At 44.5% G+C, this 23,820-nt stretch overlaps 1 protein-coding gene across 3 annotated transcripts in view; it reads left to right on the plus strand.

Annotated features, from left to right (window-relative positions):
• Positions 1-436: 436 nt before the first annotated feature.
• ELMO1 (engulfment and cell motility 1) overlaps positions 437-23,820 on the plus strand; it is a 568,433-nt gene continuing 545,049 nt past the window's right edge. Inside the window, exon 1 of one of the 3 annotated variants that reach the window (XM_040260178.1) lies at positions 437-773. The gene's annotated coding sequence lies outside the window, so the exon portion shown is untranslated. Of the gene's footprint in view, positions 965-23,820 lie in introns of all 3 variants that reach the window. The other 2 variants (XM_040260181.1, XM_040260177.1) reach the window with 2 other exon arrangements.

Here is a 23,820-nt window from a genome sequence, read left to right on the forward strand (position 1 = left end):
GAAAAGGACTAAAGTAGGTTGTATGAATCAAATAATATACCTTACAGACCAAATTGGGGATAGAACGTCTTGCTTTATGCAAAGTTATGCAAAATTAGGGAATCCCTGGCTTAACTGTTGAGAAATAAATCCCGTGGTCTGTAAGCGCACAGGTGACTGTGAGGAGGAGGAAACGTTCTGTCGTTAATTTTGTCGCGCTGTCCAAGGGTCCAGGCAGAACGTCAAAACAAACACATCAGCCTCTTCAAGTAGCTTTAAAACGGCCCACCGAAGTTTCCCCTCAAAATCCCAAACCAACTGCCAAAATTGAAAGCTTGTAAAAAAATGCCACGCACTCCCGGCCTCCCGGAGGTGGCGCTATGAGGGTGACGGAGTTAATTAATGCCTGCAAAACGCCGCTTGTGAGCTCATCCGAGAAGTCATGCTCTGCACACATATTATTTATAGCAGAACTGAGGCGTGCATGGTGTTTGACATTTCTCTTTAAGTAGGGGGACTTCAAAAAGTCGTGGGCACCCCCATCCCCCCCCCCCGGCGAAGTGCGGTGGGCAGGCAGCAGGGCGCCGGCTGGAAGCGAACGCGCCAACCACGCGGGTCCCGGCGCAGGTGCCGGGGGCGCCGGCGGCCACTCCGCAGCGTCTGCTCTGTAGCAGAGTTCGCGGCTAATCTCGGGATGCCTTGCAGATGCAAAATGTGTCTCTGGCCAGCAGGAGGAAGGAAGAGGAAGTGAGAGCAGCGGCAGCCGGCGGCGCAGCAGCCGGCCGACCCGGAGTGTAAGTGCGTGTGCTCGGACGAGCGAGAGCGGGCGAGGATGGGCACGGGATAGATAGAGGCAGAGCCACTCACACCGCCGGGGCCCCTGAGCTGGGCGACAGACTCTCCCGCTCCCCTTCCACAGTCGCGGGGTCGCCAGAGATCTTATCGCTGGGAACCCTCGCCGCCGCCGTCCTGCGACCCCGGGCAGGTTCGTAAAGTTTCCTGGGCTGGCGTGGCGCCCTGACTCGCTGACCTCAGCGCGGCCCGGGAGGGACCTGGGGCCGGGGCGAGGAGGAGGCGTCTTGCTCCGGGGGACTCTGGGCGCCGCGGAGACTTTTGTTTCCTTTCTGGGGGCGCCGCGGCGCAGGCGGGGGTGGCCCCGGGCTCGGCGGGGTGAAGGCTGCGGGGCGCGCCTGGGCACTCCGCACTTGGGGAAGTCAGGGCAGAGGGGCGGCAGGAGGAATGGGAGCCGAGGGAGGGGCTCCGAGGAGGGGGCGCAGGGCTCGCGACCGGGGAACCAACCGAGACGTTTCGGCCGGGGCCGGTTGCAGGGGGTCGACCTGGGGTTGCGGTGCTGGAGCCGGGGGACTGGGGACTAAGGACAGGGAGAGTGGATTGGGGGCTTGGGCACCACGGAGGGTGCGCGGGAGAAAGGACTGGCAGCGAGGACTCCCGGCTTTTCTCAGGCGCTCCAAGATGGGAGGGAATCCCCCGGCGAGCGCGCTCCTGGCAGGGGGCGGTGATGGGCTAGAGGGGTGGAGGGCCCGGAGGGACGCGAAGGGGCGGCAGGGGCAGCTGGGAGCCCCGGACGACTGTTAGTAAATACCCGCCTCCCGGGGACACTCAGAAGTCCCGGCCGGGACCCGGAAAGGAGGTGGGGGAGTCGATGGATGATCCTGGCATCAGAGGAGGGGCGCACCGGGCGCGCCTTCAGGGAAGGGAGGTAGCCGAGCTCTGGGGGCCCTGGAATCCGAAGCAGAGCGGGGCGGCTAAGATCGCAAGAGTAGCTTTGAGGAAGAGGAAATACAGAACTCAGCCGGCCGTGGGGTGCGCGCGTGTGTTTGGGGTTGGGAAGTCCGTGTGGTGCCGCGGGCGCGCGCGAGGGCGGCGAGCGTGTGTGTGTGTGTGTGTGTGTGTGTGTGTGTGTCTGTGTGTGTGTGTGTGAGAGAGAGAGAGAGAGAGAGAGAGAGAGAGAGACCGAGAGACCCAGAGGGGCTCTGGAGCCGTGGAGTCCACGCCGCCGAGTGACCCTCTGCCGCCTAGGTGCTGTTTGAAATTGACGGGTCCGGACAAGGGTTGTTGACGGTGGGACTTGCGTTGACCTAAAGCCAATCGCTTGGCCCCGGTAGTGACCCGGCTCTGCGGGTCTCTGGACAGCTCCGGAGCCTCTCAGGGCATACTCTGTGATGCCCAGTGCCCCAAAATTGGGCCTGCTAACATCACTGGCCTTAAATGATGCGAACTTAGATCGTTATATTTAAGATTTAAGAGAATCTGTGACAAGGGTTTCTCCACCCTTGAGACAGAGGCCGCGGTGCTCCCCACGGTAGGGCTGCCAGTGACTTGGGGGTGAATTTTCAAGTTGTTCTTTTTTTGGTCTATAAAATAAAAGTAATTAATGACCAGCATTTATATATCAACTCTTTGAGGATAACTTTGGGAACTAGAAGGGCCTAATACCACTCAGGTTCACTTTCAGATCCGAAAGGTGTCAGTGGCCATTACCATCAGCCTCCTCTGATCATGGTTTTCCATAGTATCTCACCTCCATACCTACTGCCCAAGGTTGTTTCAGAGTTTATTGTTTCCCAGTTTGTGAGTTTGAAGGTCAGATCCCCGGCTGTCAAGTGGTGGACACTTTTTTTTTCTTGTAGCTGACCTTCTGCACCTGCTCTTTACTGTGGTAGATTTCCTATCTTTTAAGGGCTGTGGTTAAATGTGCATATATATTGCTTTCTTACTATGGCTTATGACTTGGTTTTGTTTGTTTTTATTTAGATGGACTGGATGTCCTCTCAGAAAATCTCAGGGAATGACCTTGAGTGTTCAGACTCTGCAGGAGGGAAGGGAACTGTGAAGAAGCTGGGTAGGTGTCAGGGAGGGGCAGGCTGCGAGGCTGGCCCACACCTGAGATGGTGGAATTCGGGAGCAGACACGTCTACCCCTTCTGTCTCATCTCTCTGCCCTTCTTGACTGCAGCAACTCTGATTGCCTCACATACTTGTTTTTCACCAAGTTCTGTCCCCAGGCTCTTTGCACATATTATTCCTTTTTCACAAGGAACTTTCCTCCACATGTCCAGAGGGCTCACTCCAATGCTTCCTTCAGGTCAGTTGTCAGTTTATAGGCGGGCTTCCCTGACTACCGTAAAATAGCAACCAGCTACTCCCTGGTCCTTTTCAGTCTCTCAGTTTTCCCTCTTAACATTTATTACCCTCTGATATAATATATTCGTTTGTTTGTCTGCTTAGTGTCTGTCTTGACCATTAGAATGGAAGTTCAACAAGGGCAGAAACCTTGTCTTATTTACAGGGCCAGAACCTAGACTGATTCCTACCTAGCAGGTGCTCAATAAATACTTGTTGACTGACTAAGATGGGCCTTCATGGGAGAGGCTCACCAGGGAAATATGCCAAGAAAATACTACAGCATCAGGGACAAGTAAGCCTTTTCTCCTCTGTCGTCTCCATGCTCAGCTGCATCTCTTGCAGATCCCTTTCTGCTTTGAGTAAACTCCTCCCTGTAGAATTTCAGCCTGAAGAAAGGAACTGAGAAATGATTCCTTGAGAGAGTGAACAACCAGTACCATTTATTAATAACACATAACCGCTTTAGATCTGGTATCTGTTTCATCACTCTCCTTGGAGAATGTCTTTTTAAAGTGTGTGTTAGGAAGACTCCCCTGGGAAGAAGGGTATTACTGTGTGTAGAGTGAAGTCAGAGACAGCCACTGTATGCCACTCCACTTCCCCAGAAGAAGAGGAGGAGAGGGAATAAAGGATGAAGGAGAGGAAGATAGAATGGAGCTGGGGAGCAGATGCTGGGGAGAAGAGAGATGAGAAAAGCCCAAGAGAAGAAAAGCGAAAGAGAGGAAATGGGACGAGGGGCTTCTACAATGCTGTTAACAAATCATACATATTTATTAAATTGAGATAAGACAACATTTGAGTATTTTAAAGTAGTAAATAACCCCACTTCAGGTGTTGGGTGTGAATGGGTGGGGATAAAGGTGGAGGAAGGGAATGCTTTGAAGCCCTTGCGGAGAGGATGTGGCTGGGGTGTGCCAAGGGGCTCCGAACACACACTTTGCTGACATTATCATCTTTCTTAACACTGTAGGTTTATAGGTAATCATTCCTATGGAGGACATATCCTGTCTGGATCTAAGACAGTAGGTACCCTTAAGGTTTGTAACTGAAGCCTGCAACCACTTTTTAATGCCTGAAACCATCCAAGTGGATCATTTGATTTTTAAGACATCACAAAGCCTCTCTGCATCACAAAGCCCAAGTGTTTCCTGCTAATTACTCAACTCCATTTCTGCTGCTTCTAGTTAACTAGTGTTTTTAAAGCTTAGGGTTGCAATAAGGAATGGATCATAACATCAATTTCTTAGGTCCAGAGTAGCAGTTGAAAACATGAAATAGAAGACAGTACAATGGAAAATAGGGTGTTTTACAAAACAGACACCAAACCTAAACGTCAAATGTATTACTTAATATGAGTCATGTTGAAAAAAGTGTGTTCTAATAATTTTGGGGGTGCTGGGCATATACATTTTAAACCATTTGCCAAGGATAGTGATGAAAGTGTTTACGGGGTCATACTTTAAGAAACACTTAGCACCCTCCCTCATTACAAAATGCTATTAGTTTAATCTCCTGCAAGAGATGCTGTTTCCCAGTGTTGAATCAGATGCAATAGAAGCATGAGCCATTGACTCAGCCTTTAAAATACTACTGTTCATAGAACTCGATGGTCTGTTAGGCCCCAAGAATGCCATTTTGACAAAGCTGGAGATCCAAGTGTATTGTTTTCACTTTAGTAATATGGAAGGGCAGTAGATTTTATGTAATAACTTTTTAACTTAGCATAAAATGAGTGAAAATACTCTTTTCTGGCTAAGTTTTAGTTTAGAGCTTATGAGGTTTTTAAGCTTTTGAGGTCTTTCGAACTTACTCCACTGAACCTTTTCTTTCATATTCTACACCTCACAGTTCTCAAATGCATGATTTTAATTACTTTCAGAGGTTTGCAAAGACAGAAGTAATCTTGTCTGGTGGCTGCCACACTGCTGTGATACACAATTAGATTAAGCTTCTTAGCTGACCAGGGCTTGGAACTGGCCAACCAAAAAAAGAAAAAGGCTGAGAACTTCAGTACCATTCAAAACATCAGGATTTTGAAGACCAGTTATCCAGGGAACAGAATGTGGCTCCCATGAAATGTGTGTGGCCTATGAAAGCCTTTGAATATGCCTAGTGCAGCACTTTTACATACAGCAAAGCCAGCCTGAAAGCACAGTGTACACACTGGTTGCAGTTTTTGGATCCCTGGATAATTTAGGTTGTCTGAGTGTCAACAATTGGAGCTTATGTTTAATAGCCAGAATTGAACACCTCAGATCACTCTTATGATCCATGATTAATTTAACTTGTGACTTAGCACTATGATTTCTGAAATTTTTTAAGATAAGTGCAGGTCAGTTTGAGCAGAATTTTGTCACCAGCCTAAGGTGGGGTGAATAGCCAAGTATCCGGTAGGAATCTGTGTGGGAGAGGGAATGCTAGATCATCAAACAATATTAACCACAGCAACAACCTGGCCTACTACTGAGTAGAGACATTAGTCACATGTATAAATAGAAGGAGACGATGAGTCTCAGTCAGTGTTCTGGGCCCCCACAAACACTGATTTCTAGAATCTGAGCAAGATTATTATTAGAACCTTAATTTTAGGAGTTGAGGCTACAGTTTTGGCTATTTTAGTTCTAACAGTTAATGCAGGGAACATAACTTTCCTCAGTAGAAAACACTGGCAAGCATACTACTTGTTGGGCTCCCGGACTGCTGTGGGTTGGGTGGGTTATACTTGCTGGATAAGGAACAGAGGTTGGAGGGTGGCAGGAGTGAGTAAACGGTGACTGAGCATTGCCCCAGTGGCCTTGGAGTCACAGGATTCATGCAACATCCTCCTTGTGCCGGCAGCTGACACGCTTCCTCCAGGAATGCTGTTTTGGAGACGGTGGGGAAGAACTGGCATAGTGTTCTTATCCATTTTATAGAAGTGGCCTGGAGAAATGAAATGTCACTGTTGTGCTTGGAGAGTAGATCTAAGCAGATATCCGCCTTTCCTGACTCTTTATGCTGCTGTTTCTTTCACATGCCCCATGACTCTTACATTGGCTGCTTATTCTTCTTGTTGGTCCTCTTGGACTAGCCTAGTCTGAGGCCAGGACCCCCATGTCAAGCTATGCTGCAGCCCATCCAGGTACCCTTCACTCCTATATGCTAGTAGAAATGCCCTGGGTACTGATGGATGTGCCCCGGTTGCCATGGCACCTAGGGATGTGGCTGTCATCACTGAGGCCGGTTTTCAGTGCCTTACTTTGTATATCACATTCCAGAGCTGACCTCTTTAGTCCTGGGAGTCAGTGATCCTTCTCTCAGGGAGAGCATGCCCATCACCTAAGCTCATAATATTGACGCATATAAGCCAGAATGCAATTCATTAATCAAAAATGAGACTGAGGTTTGCCAAGGAGAATAGACACATATTCTTTAACCAACAGGTTTTTTTCTTTGTGGATGAGTCATGATGAAATCAAAAGCGTGGAATGACTCGATGGTAGTGGTGATGGGGACCAACTTGGAGGAAGGAATACATTTAAACTATCTTCCAGCTAGTCATACCTTTTTTGCTACTTCTCCTGCTCCATATATTAATACCATCCAAGGGAACCAGAGACTGGAGTCTTTGGCCAGGATGGTTTTTCCCTTGGGTGATGCTGAGACTGCCAATTCTCTCTTTCTTCCTGCAGGCTATTGCCATTTCGATGTTGATCTTTTATGTCAGGCAGTCTCAACCTCACACTGTTGACCCTTGAGGCTGGTTGATCCTTTGTTGTGTCCTGTGACTCCTAGGATGTTTACTAGCTTCTCTGGCCTCTACCACCAGATGCCAGGAGCAGCACACCGGTGTGATAACCAAATATGTCTCTAGAAATCAGTTGCTAGTACCCTTCCCATGGTAAGAACCACTGTTTGGTTTTCTTGCATGAATTAGTCCAACTCTGGGCTATCCAACAGGCTAGACTTTTGACAGCAGTTATAAGTGCCCCAGTTTTCTATTCACTGGTATTTCCTTTGCCCTAAGGTGGCTTTTTCACATGTGGGTGGTCTCACCCTTTATGTTCATTTATTTCCTCTAGGTCTCCAAGTTTCCTCACTAGCTTCCTCTCCTAAAACTGCAATTGTTTTCCTAACCCAAATTGCTTTCAAGTCAATTTCATGTGTGTTTCCTCCTGGCACCCCCTGGTTGAAAAAAACTGTAGCTAGTGATTTTATGTCTCCGTTTCCTCACAAGGTCTTGAATTCTGGCCCATGGTTACGGTGTTAGCTATATCCTCCACATAATGGGAATAAAATCAATGAAACAGGAAGGTGGTTGCAGAACTCAGCTGGGCTTCTTCATAGGTCTCTGTCCCGAGATTAAAGAACTGTCTGTGTGGGGATGAATTAAGAGGGTGAAATGCCTCCTCTGCCGGTAAAACCCACCTTGGCTAATTGGGTAGTGATAGATACTAATGGTCCGGTACGGTGACCAGGACATTGCCTTAAGATGCTGCTAGATGTGGAGTCCTTTTCCACTCTGTCCATTAGATTCCTGTCCTAATCTTGCCACGTTTGTTTTCTTATGTAATTATCTGTCAACCTTTTATTTACCTTCACTGTTGTGCTGCTAGAGCAGGGCAGCATCTAGTGGCTTAGGCGATGTAGAGATATTGCCAGCTCATGTACTAGCTGTATCTCCCTGAGGTAGCCGCTGCCTTATAAGTCACAGCCCTATAGCCAACCTCCACCCTTCCTTCCGCCCTTTGTGCCTTTTTTTTTTTTTTTTTTTTTTTGATGCTTTTTGAAAACCAGTGTTTTTTTGTTCTGGGGTTCTGTGGCGGAGCAGCCCGGAAAAAGCAATATTTTCCAGGCTGCTACACACATTTACCCTTAATTTTCGAACCAAAATCATTTTAAAATAAATTCCCCCCCCCCCTGTTTTCAGGCTCTTTTATCCAAATGCAGAGCCACAGCTGGCTTTGTCCTTGGCCCCCAGAAGGCATGTGGCTTGGGAGGTGGAGCCAGTGGAGGGACTTTGGTTAGATTGCGTATTTTTGGCTGAGTGAAGAGAGAATTCCAAAGACTAGTTTTGCCTTGACTCTTGCCCACCCTCACCACTGCCCCACCCCATCATTTTCAGAGCATTTTTATAGTGGACCATGTGCCCTCGTTATTCCAACCCTGCACCATTCTGTAGAAGTGGCCAAGTATTCAGACATTTAGATTTGGGGGATAGGACTGATCCTTCATACACTAAATAGTAACTGTTTGTTGTGTGTGTATGTATGTATGTGTGTGTATGTTTTTGTCACACACACACACACACACACACACACACATATATCCATGTAGCTCTCCTAATATTGAAAGGTCTTTATGAACAAAGAAACTCTTCTATCACCTGCTAAATCCTGTTTTCTCCAGTGCTTATCATTTTTATTTTTATAGCAAGTCAGTATAAATCACATTAAATCAAAACTTTTATCAAGGAATGTATATGTTTCCATCATCCTTAAACTTACTTTCCTGCCAAGTAGTGACTTCAGCTCGTTACAACTACTTTTTCAATTACTGCCTGTTCTTTGAGGATTTGGAGAAACATTTGCCTGGATTAAGATAAGAGAAGCACAATAAAAGTTTATTTATTTATTGTAGTATATATTTTTAAATGGGCTTCCCTGGTGGCTCAGTGGTAAAGAATCCTGCCAATGGAAGAGATGTGGTTCAATCCCTGGGTGGGGAAGATTCCCTGCAGAAGGAAATGGCAAACTCATTCCAGTATTCTTGCTTGGGAAATCCCATAGACAGAGGAGCCTGACAGGCTATTACAGTCCATGGGCTCGCAAAAGAGTCATACACGACTTAGTGACTAAAACAACAGTGAGAATGTTTTAAATGTGTGCCTTATACTTAAATATGCATATGAATATTTTTAAGTTGAGATATGAGTGGGCTTATAGCACGCTTCGTAATACTTCATTCATTCAATAGCCATTTTGATAGCATTTTATGTCATACAATCAAGACTCTTGCTGGTGCTTATAAGACCCACTTCAGATGAGCAGTTGGGCGAGGGGAGCGGTCGCGGAAACAAATTCATTAATAGAAAGTCATAATAGAGTGTGACAAATGTATGTTTAGAGTGTGTGTAGATCACAGAGGAAGGAGTTCACAATGAAATGACTGAGAATGTTCTGGAAAGGTGAATGTTAAAGAACTGGTTAAGTCTGGGGAATACAGCAATCAGGGTAGTGGGGAGAAAGTTTGAGAGAGGCCTTGTGTCAACTCTTCTGGGAGCTGGGCATTTGGATTGAGTGGAAAGGAATACTAAATGATTTTAGCTAAGAAAAAGACACAATTGGAATTCAATAAGGAACATAAGTCCCAAGGCCACATGGAAGATAGATTAGATGGTACAGCAGGAGGGAAGTGCCAAGGAAAGATGGAAGCTGTAAGCCACTTCCTTCTAGGCCAACCCAAGGAAAGACACAGTCTTGGTCAAATGAGTAAGTAAAGCTTCCTGTATAAATGCAATTCCATTTTCAAGTCTGAGGAGTGGGCCAGTCCTCTTCCTTTAAAGAGACACCTTTCAGAGGGCCAACCTTTCCCCCTCTCCAGGCTGGATTCAAGCCAGAAGGAAAAAATATTGGCATTGATGAAAATAAAAGATTTGGTGACTGAATGGATTTGGGAAAAAGGGAAAAGTCTTTGAGGTTTAAATCTAAATAAATATGTGTTGGTTGAGGGTTTTTTTCTCAGCCTCAGATTTTATACCTTGGGCATAAGTCCCTGCCTCTTAGAGTTGCTGAGGTAACTAAACATAATAATGATTGTAAAGTAAGATACCCCCAAAGTACTGGGTTGGGTTGGATTTGCTATGATGGTTGATGTTACCAGTACTGATGTGGTAGTTTTGATTCAAGTTTTTTATTCAAATATTTTGCTGAAATCATTTAAAGACATACATTTATTATTTTATCTTCTTTAAGTAGCTTGGGGAATTCCTCCTAAAATCTTGACTAGACTGTTAGGTTGATTTACATGTCTTTTCTTCAGGAATACAGGAGAAATAGACTCTAGGCTAGGGAAAATTACCCTTGATTGTGAATTAAAAGAACTGACATAATGAATAATGTTAGCAACATGGGGCCCTCAAATAAAACCTCTTGTAAATGGATCTCTATCCCCCATTCGTTGACAACTAACCTGGAATTTTACTGTTTTATTATTATTTTACTTTGGGTAGAGAGAATTGAGGTTGCTAATTGGGGGTCTTTCCCTTTCCTTGAATTTAGCCTTCCTGAGGCTATTTGTTCTTATTTGGTGTGGATGGGAGCCCCGTGAGAAACCCCCAGTTTGTGGAGCAATAGTGGAGAAGTATTTGGCAGGAATTTCATTCAGTTGAACTGGGTTTCATATGATTATGCTGCATGTTAAGGACTTAGCTCAATGGTTCCAATAATGCTTTGTAACTGTCCCTTTCTAAGTCGTTTGGAACTTCTTATGAGTAGGGGATGGTTGAAATGGCAGGTGAGTGGTAAGAAAGTATTCATTTTTCTTCTTTAATTTGAGCCTATAAATCAGATTAGAAAATATCCTGGATGTAACCAATAGGAAAATAAAACTAGAATGTCTACAATCCTGAGTGTACAGCCACAGTATAGCTCCGTCATCCCAGTGTGATTAATTGTACCAAGTTTCTCTTTCCAAAGTGCCCCCAGATTGGATGGTTCATTTTATGGCCACCTAAGTAGAAGCCACCTGTTTCCATTTCTACTCATTTTCCCTGGCCATTTCCAGTTTATTTGGATGCCTTTTCTACTTCATGCTCCTTCAGGATGGCAACAACTAGCTGAAAGGCTCACCAGCTCATTAAGCAGTAGCTCATGTACCTGCCACTTGGTACTGGCTTTTATGAAGTGGGTTGGAAAAAAAAACACAAAAAACCTCAACATAGACACTAAATTGCTATGAAGTATGGGTGTAGGAGAGAAATGTGCCAAGTGAAGACTACTTCTCCAAGTGTGTGCTTTGAAAAGTATAGTCCCCACACCCCTGTTACTATAGTCATGAAAAGTCTCTTATCTAATCACTATAATCAAATCTCGTCTGGTGCCTGACAAATTATCCACTCTCTTTAGTGTGCAACAAAATCCCCAGTCACTTTCTCTTCTCTCAGGTAGGGTGATAAGTATGGATTTTTCATTGCCAGCTTGTCAGTTGTGTGGTAAGGCCTCTTTACAGTCTATCAGGATTAGTGTATAGCTATTGTGGCTCAGAGGTTAAAGCATCTGCCTGCAATGCGGGGGACCTGGGTTTGATCCCTGGGTCAGGAAGATGCCCTGGAGAAGGAAATGGCAACCCACTCCAGTATTCTTGCCTGGAGAATCCCATGGATGGAGGAGCCTGGTGGGCTACAGTCCATGGGGTTGCAAAGAGTCGGACACGACTGAGTGACTTTACTAATGTTAAATAAATGTTAAAGACCCGTTCAAAGATTTATATAGTGAAATATAAATTTACGATAAGTCACTGGAGAGTTATATCCATAGCAAAATATAGGTCAGATTAACAGTGATTCAAACATATTCATTTGCCTTGGACCCATTTTATAGATAATACATGTCAGGGAGACTGGCTGCAGATCAATGCAAGGCCCAGAGAAACAGTATAATAGCAGTTTCAATGTTGAATTTCACTCTTCTTCCAAAATCCAGGATTTTTCTGTAGCACATCAAATGCTGTAATGCTCTCTTGCTGCCATGTCTCTGTTGATTTGTCTAATTCATTTTTGCCTCACTTGAACCCATTGCATTGGAATATTACATCTACTTGGTGAAGGATGGGGAACAATGTGTGAGAACTTTGCTTCAGGAACATGTGAAAGAGTACAGTCAGGGCCGCAAGCCCTTCATTACCTGAGTCAGGGCCAACTGCTGGCAAGATGGCAGAGAGGAAAGGGCAGTAATGGTGGATTCATTTATATCCTCGTGAAGCCTCATTCTGCTGTAGTAGAAATTGTGTTGTGATTATTGCCAGCTTATTTAGGGCCATTTGAAATCATTCAAATATGCTGGTAACAATTCCAGCATTTGAAAATGCCTTGAAGCAGTCTGAGAATCAGCACCTGGAGCTGAGAATGATAAGACTCATGAATGTGTACAAAAATATAGGAAGTAAGTCATTGTGAAAACCCCGAGGTCTGTTTTTATTTCAGCATATATTTTTTAGACAATGAACAGGCTTTAGGGTAAGTTTTTACAGCAAAATCAAAGCAAGGCCCAGAGAAATGGCGTAATAGCATTTAATGTTGAACTCCACTTTTCTTTCAAATTCTAGGAACTGCATTAGGAAGAGTTGGGTTCATCCTTTTGAAATGGTAAATGCAAAGGAAGGTGTCTTGTAACACAGGCAGGGGAAGGGAAACCACTGAGGACTTGAGTCTTCCTGGTGCTGGAGAGACCCTGGAACCTTTAACCTTTAGGAGAGAGATCAGAGTATGTTTAAATTCTTGGTGGCTGCTGTGGGATCTGCATCAGCTGCCAGTGTTTGCTTTTGAAATACTCTTTAATTCCTTTGTTCATCCACAAATATTTATTGAGCACCAGCTATGTACCATGGGTATGCTAGATTATACATAAACAATGGTGGGTCTGCTTCCTAGGGGAAAAAAAAAATAGCCCTGTAGCTGATGTCGTGGACTTCTTACCCCTCAGTGGAGGAAGTGTACATTAATCAAAGAATCACACAAGAAAATGTGACATTCAAACTGTGCCAAGGGCTATGGAGGAAAAGGTCTGATACTTGGAGCACCTGAAGCAGAAGGATTAACACAGCCAGAGCTAGGAAGGGAAAGAACGGATTTTACTGGGGAAAGAAGATTCCCTGCCTATGGCTAGTATGTGTGAAGGTCATCTGAAGGGCGGACTTGGATGTTGAAGGAACTGAAGCTAGAACACAGGGCAGGGAACTCTCCAGGCCTGGATTAGACTGGGAAAGAGGACTCATTGGGACCAGGGTCTGGGCCTTTCTCAAAAGAGCAATGAGCAATCACTGAAGTGTTTTACCCAAGGGACTGATGTGATCACATTTATGCTTTGCAAAGATCTTTCTGACTTCAGTATGTTAACTTTTACATCATTTAAAACTGGTCACAATGTGACCTCACTATTACTACTTTTAGAATCTGCACAATTTCTAAAAGAATCAATTGAGCCACTAGTGTCTCCTTCAGATTTTAAAGAGCAATTTAACTGAGTGATTTAGCATGGATATCTCAACCACTTAAGAAGGATAAAGTCCCTAGTTCTGTGGTTCACAGACTTCAAAATGCCTAAGAATCACCCGGGACCCAGAAACTGCATTTTAACAAGTCCCTCAGGTTGATTCTGATGCAAGTGGCCCTCTCTCCACTTTAAGAAGCCTCATCCTGGAAAGTACTAAGGAGTGAAAAAAGAATTATAAACCTCAAAGTAAAACATTATCAGGCAGCCAGTCCAGGATAGAACCTCTTTATTGCCTGGATTTTAGCGTGGGCCTGTTCTCCCCATACTGGTGGGATTTTCTTACAGGACACCTGAAATGGATTCTAAATCCTTTGGGTTTCTTCTCATTTATTTCCTAATCCTTTCATATGCAGCTGTTTTCTCAGATCTGTGGCTTACTACTTCTGTGTCTCTGATATTTTACTTTTCATTTTGTTGCCATTTAATAAGAATCTTCTTGTGTGCGTGCTAAGTCCCTTCAGCTATGTGGGACTCTTTGTGACCCTCTGGACCACAGCCCACCAGGCTCCTCTGTCCATGGGATATTCCAGACAAGAATATGGGATTGGTTTGCCCGTGCCCTCCTCCAGAGGATCTTCCCCACCCAGGGATGGAACCTGCTTCTCTTACATCTCCTGCATTGGCAGCTGTGTTCTTTACCACTCGCACCACCTGGGAAGCCCGAGAATCTTCTTAGATAAGGCCCAAATGAAGTTATGAGGTGGGGAGGTGGTGGGACGCCTGCCCCGATGAGGAGGTGGTGAGAAGCCCTTCCATGGGTTTTGCTCAGTTTGCCATCTGGAGCAGGAGACTGGCACATTGTGCAGGGGAGAGACCAGTCAGCCCATAGTTGCCACAAGGTGGAATTTTTTCCAGGGACGTAAAGGGCCAGGGATACCAAGGGGGAGTACTTTTAGGGAGGGCATCTCCTTTTGCTTCCCTGTTCTGGTGCCGTCTTAAAATTCTGCTTGGAAACCAATCATGAGGAAGAGAGTGGGCTCACAGCGGTTCCCCAGGGGAGTATAAGGGCCCAGAATTCCTTATCAGGTGAAATCAGGTGGAAATTAATATTAAGGGCAAATTTACAGCAGAAAAGAAGTGACGGAAAAGGCATCAGGTGGCAAGAAGAGAGAGTGAAGTACCCCGAAGCCACATCTCCCTCTGGTCAACACGACCCAGCTCAGTGGTCACCTCCTCTGGGAGCCCGCTGTGATTTCCCGGTATGCCCTCCTGGGACGCACTGGTGCTTCTCTGTGCTGTCTCTTCACACTCCGCTTCTGGTCTTTGTTCCTGGGTCGACTGGAGGTCCAGGGCAGATACTCCCAGTGCTGATCCCGCAGCAGGTGCTCAGTGAGCATTTGCAGGAAGAAGCGCTGTGATGCATGCACGTGAGTGAGCCCAGCGTCCTTTTGGAAGGGCCTTTTAAAATGGCTTCTTTATCGCTGAGTCAGGGCCCCAGGGACACGTGGTTCGGGGATGCCTGGCATGGAACTCTCAGTTTTGCTGAAGACTGGTCCCGCCTGAGGTCACTGTGATGGAGGCACAGGCCAGACAGATGTCAGATGTGGGAGGCGAGCGGCTGCTGGCTTTGCAGTGCCCTAATCCTGTGGTGGCAGTGGTTACTGCTTTTCTGTCATTCCACTGGACCCAGACGTGTGTAATGAATGTTCCAGAGGAGGACACCAACATTGTCAGCGCGTTACTGCCTGCAGAAGTATTTATACTTCGTATGTCTGCTTGTAATTCTCTCCTCGTCACCAGAAAGCCTGTGGGGCGGAGATATCAGGAGAACATAAGTTGGAAGAATGTAGAAAACATTTCTTGGCTTCCACCCTGAAACTTCTACCCCCTCTGTGTCTTCATCCACGGTTCAGCCCGTGTTGAATCTGGACAATCTGTTTCTCTCTTCCTCCCTCCCGGTGCCTGTGGGCGACACATGCTGGGGGCTGGGATCCTTACCACATCTGTGGTTAACTACATTTCATTTATTACGTTCTGAGAGTATCATGGCCTTGATAATTTATGTTTCTCAGCTAAAATTGCACATTATTTTTCTAGCAGCTATCAAGGGTTTTAGCTAGCAATTGAAATTTGATAGGTGTCGTGGCTCTTCATTGCTGGAACGATTTATCCTGATGTTCAAGTGCTGAGCTGAGCCCATTTCTTTTAAGCCAGATAGCACACACACACACAGTAAACCCCAAACTTAAGTGTTCTGAGTTCACTCTGGAGGTGGAGTGAGTTTGGGCCTTTGGAGCCACATTCTCAGACCTTCCCCAGCCCTTTTCAACTTCAGTTAAATAACCAAACAACTCCTTGCTTCCCCCAGGGTGGGGGTCATGCCAATTGCTCAGTATGTCTATTTGGGTTATGAATTCTGGGGCCAAGGAAATAACCAAAGCTTGGAGTCGGGGACCTGCTGCAAGATGGATCTGAGCTGAAACTTCACTGATCACCTGAATTCCATAAGCACCTTCTCTCTCTGGTGGGCCACTGGGGACATTTTGGGTCTCTTGGAATCAGTGTCACTTCAGAGTCAGTGACCAGTAATCCCCCAAAGGCTTGATGAGTCCCCTTTCCCCATTGCACATTCTCCCTGAAGAGGCTGTCAGTCCCTCTAGGGGAAGGCTTGGAGAGAGATTAACAGGAGATGTTTTTAGCAATGTACCAGGGCCCTTCCTCAAGGGGACCCAGCTCATCTTTCTTTAAGGGATTTTTGGGTCTACAAACTGGTTCAAGTTGGGGAATTGATGGAAGGGCCGTGACTCTGTTTTTAATGGTTCAGGTTGGACTTGCATTCACTTGACCTAGAGCTTTTCTGCTTCTAGGCTCCAGTAAGGATTTAGTAGGCTGCCTGTTTCACCTTTAGAAATATCGTAATTGACTCACCAATACCATGTGCATACTGTTGATTCAACTGTGTCTGACTCTTTGTGACCCTATGGGCTATAGCCCGCCAGGCTCCTCTGTGCATGGCAAGAATACTGGAGTGGGTTGCCATGTCCTCCTCCAGGGGATCTTCCTGACCCAGAGATTAAACCCCACACCTCTTATGTTTCCTGCATTGTAGGTGAATTCTTTATCCATTGAGCCAAACCCCATAGGTCTGTGCAAAGCTGACTATTCTGACTGCTGCTTTGATTCCGCTGTCTATATGGGAATCACGCAACACTAGAAGGTCCTTAAATAGAGCCCTTGACTGGCTTCAGGCCTGACGCCCTCGCTCTCTTAGACACTTTGCTGAGCTGCCTTGGGGGAGTGACAGAGGCAGGATCGCCACGACTACACAGATGGAGTCTGAAATTACTCATCCCCTACTTGCTGTGGGCAAATTCATTAAGCTCTCATAGCTTCCATATCCTCTTGTATAAATGGAAATGGTGTCCATGTAATGTCATGAGAAAATGAAACATGTCACCAAGGAACAGAGTTCCTTGGCTCCAGCCAGCATGCAGTAGATGTGAAAGGATACATACTTTTTGAGCCTCTCTTCAAAAATTGTGTGTTCAAGGCCAATGGTTGGTTAGAAGGGATGGAATTAGGAGTCACAAGATGCACCATTCCTGAATCTTTCCACACCCTTCTGGTTGGCTGACTCTGAAACACGTGCTTGATTTTAACTTGTGTAGGGAGAAAAAGCCATTTCATTAGAATTGGTTATGTCCACAAAAGCATTTCATGAAGTTTGTTCTTTGCATTAAGAATAGTGTTAAGAATGCTCTTTGCATTGAGACTTAAAGTTCATTGTGTTTTCCACTACCAGATTTTGATTCATGGGTCTTCTTTTAGAAGATCCTTTAGAGAAAATAAGGTCCCTAGGACAGGACATCTTCTCAGTACTTGCCCAATGCTGTGGGGAGTCCTGTTTGTAGACTCCATTTGTAAACTTCACTCACTGACTCATTCTCTTTTAAAAAATATTTATTTTTATTTATCAGTGGCTGCACAGGGTTTTTGTTGCTGCACTTGGGTTTTCTCTAGTTGCGGTGCATGGGCTTCTCATTGTGGTGCCAGGCTGTAGGTGTGCGTGTACACTGTCGGTGTATAGTGGTTGTGGCCTGTGGGCTCTAGAGAACAGGCTCAGGAGTTGTGGTGCACTGGCTTAGTTGTCTGTGATACATGTGGGATTTTCTTGGACCGGGGATTGAACCCACATCCCCAGCATTGGCAGGTGCGTTCTTTACCACTGAGCCACCAGGGCAGCCCCACTGAATCCTTTAAACACTCGATGCCGGGGAAGTGGTGGTACACAGAATGTGACTTGCCTCCCCCTAGTGGGGGAAGAGGCAGTGATGGACACACCAGTAACTCAGTGAGGCTGGTCCTCTCAGGCAAGCACCAACCACTGTTGCTACTGGTCATTGTCCCGCTTCAAGGAAAATGTTGTGCCTCATGAGGTCTGTGGGCTCTGGTGGTCCAGCCATGGAATTCAGGTTCAAGAGGCCAGAGTCTTGGTCCTGAGGTTGTAACTCACTGTTACCTGGGCCCTCCTTGATGGCCCCAGTTTTCTTAGCTCTGTAATATGGAGGAAGGGAGCTGGATGTAACTGATGGATCCCAATCAAAGATCTGTGAATCAGTCAGCTGCTTTAGAATCATCTCAGCAGTTACAAAAACTTGGAATCTGGGTCCTCAACATAAGAAATTTGGATTCTAGGTGGGTTCGGAAATCTGTACTTAAACAAAGAGTTCCTGCCCTAGTTAATTGTGATGTGGAGCCCCCTTGGGGAATCCCTGGATGACTTCTGGTGCCTCTTCTTCGCTATTGCTCCATTCCTCATCCTTTACAACCTTTGCCCTCTTAAATGTCTCCTTTAGAAAGCCTTCTGACCTCTGACTGATTGGCCCACCATAGAGAATTAATTCATGCCTTGTGCAAAAAAAGAATGATAAAACTTATCAATTTGAACTTATTTACTTTTCTGTCTCCTTACTGGGCTGGAGGCTCCTGAATATAACGAAGGTTCCATATTTATCTTCGCATCCTCTGTGCCCTGCCCATTGCCTTGCAGGTAGGTTGTGCCCAAAGGGGCATTTTTCAAGACAGCAAAATAAGAGGGTAGTGAAACTGAAAATTAGCCCTTCTCTCCGCCTGTTAGCACTTCTGGAAAAGATTTAAGAGATGTTTCAAATAAATCACTCCGACATATGTTGACTGATGCCTCCTTTTCAAATGTCTGACTGTTATAGAAGTATAACTGGATTCGATCCTGTAGCCTTGAGACCCCCCCAGGATGGATGTAGGATCACCGAGAGAAGTGAGGTAGGGGGAAGACAAGTTGGAAATAACTGACGGCTTACATTCAGGTGTTTTGCTAATACAGGCCCTTTCAATATATGACTTGACATTCCCTCCCTAGGCCTCCTCCCTTCCCCAGTTGAAAAAGACAGCTGACAGTATGTGTGCCCAAACCCTCCTCTGGATGGAATAGAGTCACACTGAGAAAAGGAAAGTTGATTTCCTGGTTGCCCTCCTACTCACAGAGTTCTGGGTGGCGCCATCCCACACTATTTGCATCACTGAGCTACACATACTGCCAAGACTGCATCTTAAATTTAAACACATTCGCAGGAGGATAAAGAAAGCCCCGGGGAAGAAGGTGACACTTGGCCATAGAGGTACGTACGTAAGCACTGTATGTTGTATGTTTTACTTCTGCCTTGGTGTTAAGGACAGAAGATGAATGAAAAAGTCAAAAGCTCATCTTCTGAGCAGCTATTAATTTGTGTATTGCTGTACTTTCATCTGTTGAGTCTTTGAATTTTTGAAAACATAAAGACTGAAAAATATTTCCTAGGGATCTCTCCTATGTGCCTTCTCACTGGATTGTTTTGATTTTTAGGCTACATGTTGACTTAAGAACCAGTGTTAAAGAAAGAAATGTCACCGTAAGGTTCTGGTTTCTGATTGTCATCCCTGTGACACAGATGTGACAGGACTCTAAGCATATACTGTCTTCACTGGTTCTGCCCCATCCCCGTTCAAAGTCGAATGTTCCATTTAATCAAGGCACTTAAGAAGCAATATAACTGGATTCATTAGCCTGAGTTCTGAATGCTCCTCTGAAGAGTTATTTTTGTATTCATACAATTTTAATATTTGGGGACAGGCTGTACCACTTTCCAGGTGCCAAAAGTGATCACTCAGTTTTTTTTTTTTTATTAAGTACTATTTTAGCCTCAAAATATTTTATTTTTTTATGGACTGCTGTGTGCCTTTGACCCAGTTCTCTTTTTCCTGGGATGTGTGTCCTGAGAGGATGAAGTTTATGATATTAGTAATACTTGGAAGTTTGATTCCTTTCAAGTGGAATCACTGTCCCCATCCTCCTCCAAAACATACACACACACAAATACACACACACACCATCCCCTTCCCAAACACTCATCCTTTATGTTGCTAAAATGCCTTTGGAGTATATATGGGGAAAACTGATTTTTCTCCTCCTTTTTGCATGGGAGAGGGAGAGCCCTGGTCTTGTGAGACAGAGGTAGAGTAACCAGGGTCTTTGAATTGGCAGACCTGGGCACTGTTGTCTTTATTGTCCTTTTTAAGCAGGACTTTTGTGTTCCTGGTAGATGTGCCATGGAGGAGGACCATGGCCTTGCAAGAACGAGAGCGTGCCATTCACAGAAAAAAGGAAGCTGTCAGCAGCTGTCTCCTCTAACTATAATTTGCCAGAGCCTGGAAATGAATAGGTGACAGCTATTAAAAGAGCTTTAGAATGATTGCAGTTAAAAGTAAAGATATTACAGCAAAGATATTATAGACTACCACTTAGACTTGTTTCTGCTCACGAAAGGGCTGAATTTGGAGTCCATTAAATGTTTACAAAATAGCATCCTTGGTCTTTCTCTTAAGGACCAGTCTACAGTACTGTTTATGTCTTTCTCCATCTCCTAGTGGCTTTTCTTTTGCTGACATTTGAAGGAGGGTGACATTACATTGGAGTGAGCTGTGACACATTTTCAACAATGGTTGCTGCCAACCTGGGGTGAGGTGACTGGGGGTTATTTCATCTGAATGTTAAGAGCTGTTCATCATGCGCTTTTCCTGAGGGTGGGGTGGGTGGGTGGGAAAGGTGCTCCCGTTCCTGCCTGGGCATTGTTCTGCCTGTTATGTGCTTTTTGCGAGTTTCAGTTTTGGAATTTGAGAATGTCTTAGCCCAAACATATCTTAAAAGCATCTCTCCACCTCTCAGCTAATGAAGCACATCCTAGAGATATCTTTTCTCCTATTGTGTATTGAACTAGAGAATAGTTGTCCATTTTGGCAAACCATTTTGTTCCAAATAAGTACACACGTTAATATGCTTGACAGAAAAAGAACGTATATCTGAACTTGGGAGAGGATCTTAAATGCCATTTTTGCTTTGAAAAGTCACAGGCAACTCTGTGCCCCTTGCCATCTTGGATTTCCAGCTGTTAAATGATTTGAATCTAGTTTCTTAAAAGGACCCCTTTGATGGTTGGAACCATGATACTTGAGAGGGTCAGGTTAGCTTTTGCAAAATTCGGTTTGTAGTTTTTCAGCAGAGATGATACAGTATCTTCTATTGAAATGATCTTAGAGATCCTACGTTACTGTTTTCCAGTTACTTGGTGGAAAGATGTTGAAGATGAATTAGGTATTAATGCTGGCTTTTAAAAGGTATTTAAATAATTGTTCATTTTAATGCATATTGGAAAAAGTATAAAAGCACATCAAACCTATGACTTCACAGACTTTCTTGCGTAGGGTGAGACTAAAGTGAAATAAGAGCTTTGAAGAGCTAGAGTATGGGAAATGCTCATGTAATCCAAAGCCTGCCTTTTGCCACTGATGAGGCTATATACAAACCAACTCACCAAAGGCTGCTTAGTGGTGACGTTGAGACAGGAATCCCAACAATGTGTTACACTAGTGAATAATATTAGTAATAATAATAACAAGGACAGATAACCTTTATGGAGCATTTACTATATGTGATGCAAAGTGATTTATATACATTATCTCTCTTAATTCTCACTACAGTCCTTTGAGTAACTACTATTAATATTCTTATTTTATAGGTAAGAAACTCAACATTTAGAGAGGGTGAATAGCTTGCCCAAGGTCATAGAGCCAGAAGGAGGCAGAACTGAAGGGAGAGATGGATGGCACATTATCTGATCTTAGGTCACTGAGAATAATTAATATCAAAGATGACCTTGAAGAAGGGTCCTTTGATTAGGAGATTTGAAGGCCTGTGGAGCAGATATTTGCTGAGAGCCTAAAAGTGTGCTAAACTATGAGGCACTGGGCATCCAGAGATTTGCCTGGAGACTCTTGTGACTTAAGGGTTTTATAGCTTTGTTGGAGTGGGTGGCTCTCATAAAAATTAGTTGAGGATATTATTTTTATGTATGAGCATGTTAAATGCTCAGAAACCTGCAGTCAGAAATCTGTTTTCTTCTGTAACATGACAGTTTTCAAAATCAATTAACCACAGTTTCCCTCTTTCTTAGGTAACACCTATCACATTTTGTAGGACCAGTTTTCTGTGGAGTACCCATTTGGCACCTCACCTAATCCTTGTAACTCATTTTAAACATGAGAAATCTAAGGTCCATGATGATTTGACCAAAGTCAAAACTAGTTGTTGGCAGAGTTTGTATCATTTGTTAATTTATTCAGTGGGTGTACATCCAATGTATATAACTGCTATTGCTATTATCTGGGCTATGTGTTGCTCTTTGGGATGTTAAAAATAAACTGTTCCAGAACTTGAAGTAAGTCTGTTTGTCCTCCTTGCTAAGAAGTCCAGTTCTGAAACCGTTGACCTTAGACAGTCATTAGAAGACAGATTATTTATGAAAGAAGTCACATTGGAAAATCATCTCTATAGGTTTCTCGGCATTGCTAAATTGTTTCGTTGGCTAGAGTTTCATATCACATCTGTTTTTTGATTCCTGGGCTTTGGGCCATGTGCTACAGTGCCAGATTCTCTAAGGTTCTACCCAAATTGCTAATATCAATGGATTCCTGTGGAAGATATAGTTTGTTCAGTTATAATAGAGGTGGACACAGAATCGTATCAGATGGCTAGTCTTTCATGGCTTCAGTTTGGAAGAACTACCTGTGGGTACTGGTAGTGTGTCCATCTGGTGATTTTCTGAACTATGTAGCACACTGTGGCCTTGTAAATCTCTGCTCATGGATACTGAAAAGGACTCATGGAAGGATATAAATCTTCTGTGAATTATACGTTTCAAGTATACAAAAAATGGCTGATGTTGGTACAGTACAAAGGATCGATGAGTCTGCTGGGCTAATGGTTCTGAGCTGCTCAGATGGAAGACAAAGGTCAACAAAGCCAATGGCTTTGCCACTGGAAAAGGGATTTGTAACTGAGGAAGATCATTCTGCTATGGAGGAAATGATGATCTAATGCTGGTATGCTCATGGATCTTTTACAGTTTGCTTTCTTATCCTGGGAAGCGGGGGAGTATCATGCTAGACCTTGCTCTGCATTCCGCAGGGGACTCTGCTTCTAACCGGCCCTCACTCGTGAGGTCTACCAGCATGGCCTTCAGGAGGGAACACTTTATCTCAAGCAGATCATTTAATTTAGGAGAAGGGTATCCTCAGTTTTATATAGGGATATTTTAGTGGTTAGAAATGCCATCTCTCTGACAAAGGGCACTTACAGCTTAAAAGAAAAGGAAATAAATCTGACACTGTCTGTCAAACTCATTTCTACATTTCTCATGAGAATCTGGGTTTCCCCAAGAGGGTGTTTCCCTGAGAAGGAATTGTTTATTTCATCCTATGTGTCTTTATGGATCAGAGCAAAATCAGACATTTAATTCTAGGCAAAAGAGGTTAAAAACAAACAAAAAAAACTTAAAAAGATTAAGAATTGGGATAAATGTTTGAGAAGTTATATAAAATGGAAAGCTGCAAGTTTTATTTAGTCTCAGAAATGAAAGCAAAGCTGTAAGAGGTTAAGTATGGAGACACAGGCTTAATCGTGTCTATAGGAATTTACGTGGCCTGTGAGAGGAATGCCTGACTACATAGAAAAATGACTAGAAGGGAAATGGTGGACGTGTTTCCCTTCCATAGTTTTAGGAAATAAGCTGTAATATGGAAGACATTGGTAAAGGTCAAAATGGTACTTGGAGCTTGAAAGAGCCAGACATGAACCCCACCTTCTCCATTTACTAGATATGGAAATTTAAGCAAGTTATGCTATATTTTCAAATCTCAATTTCTTCAGCTATAAGATTTAGATGATAATACAGACTTCTGGAGGCTGCTAGGTAGTGCTTAAGAGGCCTGGCACAAGGAGTGCCCAGTAAATGGTAGCTTTTATTAGGAACTATAAATAGGAAAGTATCTAAGTGATGCCCACCACACCTGGAAGGGAGCTGTGAAATGCCCTGCTGAGGTGCTGTGGACCCTGTGATTTAACTGAGTGTGGCATCATGCTTGTCTGATTTTGT

This window comes from Oryx dammah, unplaced genomic scaffold (assembly GCF_014754425.2).
Source record: "Oryx dammah isolate SB20612 unplaced genomic scaffold, SCBI_Odam_1.1 HiC_scaffold_18, whole genome shotgun sequence".
In the NCBI taxonomy this organism is placed as follows: Eukaryota; Metazoa; Chordata; class Mammalia; order Artiodactyla; family Bovidae; genus Oryx; species Oryx dammah.